Below are 4,192 nucleotides of genomic sequence, written 5' to 3'. Positions count from 1 at the left end.
ATGTGGTCGGTTGTACTCATACTACACTCTGCACTTCCTGTTCAGATACCGGAGTTCGTCCTAGTGGTGTACCTTAGACTTTCTCAGATCCAGCTATGCAGAGGAGACTTAAGATATAGTTGCACGGCTTCCGCTCAGAATATTCAATTTCTACTTCTTTTAGTTGTTCATTTAATTCAGACAGTTATGTTTATTTCAAACTATTATTTGTAGTATCTTAGACGCTTACGTATTCGTGACACCAGTTTCGGGGTTGTATTTGAATTTCGTCACTTATTAGCTTATTTATCTTGTTTCAGACTATTCAATTTCTTTATTGTCATCGTATTTGAAGTTTTGCTAAAAATAGATAATAAATACATCTAACGTTGGCTTGGCTAGAAAGTGAAATGTTAGGTGCCAACAAGATCCCGATAGTGGGAATTCTGGGCCGTCACAAGAAACTTGAGGAACATCAAGAACAATTGACTTTTTCGAAGATTTCTTATCTTGACCTTGTTTCATAGGGTCATTGCGTATTTGTGTTTGCCTCTCGGCTTCCATGGTTGCTGATGAATTTGCAAATACAGGTTCCTCTTGAGTGATTCGCAAATCGAAAGATGGCCCATCAAAATTGAGTGCTTTAGTGGGTATACCTCATGTAACCCTCTTCAGAGTTGTTTAATCAGCCATTGAAGATGGAATTTGAAGTTTGTTTTTGCTGAAAACCTAACAATGGTGAAAATAAAAAAATAAAAAAAGTGAAGAGAAAAAGAAGAAGCGTGAATAGTCCAAAAACCTTAACAATTACGATGAATATTTGGAGCAAAAACGATGAATGTGAGAGAGAATCGTGCTATGAGAGAGAATCACGCTTTAACAATTACCACAATCATGTTGTGTGTGTGTGTGAGAGAGAGAGAGAGATCGTGGAGAGAGAAGAAGTATTTTTCTGAGATTTTGAGAGAGAATTACTGAAAGAAAGAGAGTTAAAACATAAATAACGCCTTAACAGTAGTGTATACCATAAATTCTTATTTTGTTATAAAATATAAATGGTAGCTATAGAAAATAATATTTGAAAATAATTTTGGTTTATAATAAATAGTATGTATACCTTTGATATAAGAGGATTTATACCTTTCCGGTGGCACCAGCCGTTTCTCCGGCTGGGGGAGGAGCACAGACTCCCACTACTCACACCCCGGAGCATATGGCTCCCTAGTATCAGACTCCAGCAATCCCGTTAGTTTTGGTAGTTCAACCGGTTGTTGCGGCACATGCCAGTGATAGGCCCGCTTTGTCTTCTGAGGCTATGTTGAGGTTGGATAAGTTCACCAAGCTCTTTCCTGTTCATTTCAGTGGTGCATCTTCTGAGGACCCACAAGATTTTCTCGATCGTTACCACGAGATGTTGCACAACATGGGTATAGTTGAGACCAATGGGGGTCGATTTTGCAGCATTTCAGATGATTGGTTCTGCCTGGATATGGTGGAGAGATTATATGTTGACTAGACCAGCTGGTTCGCCTGCACTTACCTGGGATCAGTTCTCACAGTTATTTCTAGAGAAGTTCATTCCTGTCACTCTGAGAGAGGAGTACTGCAGGCAGTTTGAGCGTCTTTAAGAGGGTAGTATGACCGTCACCCAGTATGAAGCTCCATTTGTGGACCTAGCTCGTCACGCCACCATCTTTCTTCCTACTGAGAGGGAGAGAGAGAAGAGGTTTATTGATGGACTCACTTACACTATCAGGCTTTAGTTAGCCAAGGAGACCGGAAGTGGCATTTCTTTCTAGACAGTCATAGATATTTCTAGACGGATTGAGTTGGTTCATGCTCAAGAGAGGGGCCCGGTGTCAGATAAGAGGCCTCGTCACTTCGGTGGGTTCAGTGGTGCATCATTTGGAGGCAGGGGTTCTTTTGGTCGAGGCCATCCTCCTAGGCCATTTTAGTAAGCTCTTCAGGTAGCTCATGGTGCTTCGGGTGGTCATGGTTCTTACGGGTCTTGATTTTAGCAGCAAACATTCAGTGCACATTTATCTCCTACCAGTGCACCACCACTCCAGAGTTACTACAACGGCTATTCGGACCATCATGGTCAGTCCTCATTTCAGCAGCCTCGGCAGTTGAGGGGGTGCTTTGAGTGTGGTGGCATAGATCACATCAGGAGGTATTTCCATATATTGGCGAGCAATAGATCTCAGCAGGGTTCATGTCCTATCATACTGGCATTGGTTGCCCCACCGCCCGCTCAGCCAACTAGAGGTAGGGGTCAAGTAGCTAGAGGTAGAGGCCGGCCAGCCAGAGGGCGTCCCAGAGATATGGTTCAGAGTGGTGGGCCCCAGTCCCGATGTTATGCTTTCCCAGCCTAGCCTGAGGTAGAGTCATCTGATGCTGTTATCATAGGTATCCAGTTTGCCATAGAGATGCTTCAGTTCTATTTGATCCGAGATCTACTTATTCCTACGTGTCATCCTATTTTGCTTCAAATCTGGTTGTGCCTCATGATTCTTTGAGTGCTCCTATGTATGTGTCCACGCATATGGGAGATTCTATTATTATAGATCGCGTCTATCGCTCGTGTGTGGTTACTATTGGGGGTCTTGAGACTAGTATAGACCTTCTACTTCTTGATATGGTAGATTTTGAAGTCATCTTGGGTATGGATTGGTTGTCACCTTATCATGCTATATTGGACTGTCACGCCAAGATGGTGACCTTAGCTATGCCGGGGTTGCCTCGATTAGAGTGGAGGGGGACTCATGGCCACTCTACCAGTAGAGTTATTTCTTATGTGAAGGGATGTCTAGCTTATTTGGCCTTTGTTTGTGATTCTAGTGCGGAGGTTCCTTCCATGTATTCAATACCAGTTGTTCATGAGTTTCCAGTGGTGCTTCCTGCAGATTTGTCGGGGATGCCACCCGACAGAGATATTGACTTTTGTATTGATTTGGCTCCAGGTACTCAGCATATTTCTATTTAATCATACCGTATGGCCCCGTCGGAGTTAGAGGAATTAAAGGATCAATTGCAAGATTTTCTTGATAAGGGCTTCATTATACCTAGTGACTTGCCCTATGGTACGCCCGTGTTGTTCGTGAAGAAGAAAGATGGATCAATCAAGATGTGTATAGACCATCGGCAGTTGAACAAGGTCACTATCAAGAACAAGTATCCGTTGCCGAGGATTGATGACTTATTTGATTAGCTTCAGGGTGCCAAGGTGTTTTTGAAGATTGATTTGAGGTCTGGCTACCATCAGTTGAAGATTAGGCATTTGATATCCCTACGATAGCTTTTCAGACTCGGTATGTGCATTATGAGTTCCTAGTGATGTGATTTGGGTTGACAAATGCCCCAACAACATTATGGGTTTGATTAACCGGGTGTTCAAGCCCTACTTGTTTTATTTTGTGATTGTATTCATTGATGATATCATGATCTACTCCCGCAGTCAAGAGGAGCATGAGCAGCATCTTCGGATTGTACTTCAGACTCTGAAAGATAGCCAGTTATATGCCAAGTTTTCAAAGTGTGAGTTTTGTTTAGACTGGGTCACCTTTTTGGGATATGTTATATCGGTAGAGGGCATAAATGTGGATCCTAAGAAGATTAAGGCAGTTCAGAACTGGCCTAGACCTACTTCAGCTATAGAGATCCGGAGTTTCATGGGTTTGGCATGTTATTATCACCGGTTCGTGGAGGGGTTTTCATCCATAGTAGCAACATTAACTAGATTGACCTAGAAGGGTGCCCCATTCAGATGGCCGGATGAGTGTGAGTTGAGCTTTCAGAAGCTCAAGACTTCTTTGACTACGATGCCAGTGTTGGTGTTGCCCACCGATTCAGGATCCTACATGGTTTATTGTGATGCATCTTGTATTAGGCTTTGTGTGGTATTGATGCAGAATATCATGGTGATTGCATACTCGTTGCGACAGTTGAAGGTTCATAAGAAGAATTACCCTGTTCATGACTTAAAGTTGGCATCCATTGTTCATGCGCTGAAGATTTGGAGGAACTATCTTTACGGTGTGTCGTGCGAGGTATTCAAGGATCATCAGAGTCTACAGTAGGTTTTCAAGCAAAAGGATCTCAACTTGAGGTAATGGAGGTGGTTTGAGCTATTGAAAGACTATGATATCACTATTTTGTAACATCCCGGGAAGGCCAATGTGGTGGCCGATGCCTTGAGTATAAAGGCAGTGAG

Source organism: Nicotiana tabacum, chromosome 21, assembly GCF_000715075.1.
Source record: "Nicotiana tabacum cultivar K326 chromosome 21, ASM71507v2, whole genome shotgun sequence".
Lineage (NCBI taxonomy): Eukaryota > Viridiplantae > Streptophyta > Magnoliopsida > Solanales > Solanaceae > Nicotiana > Nicotiana tabacum.
Note: the sequence above shows the minus strand (reverse complement) of the source record.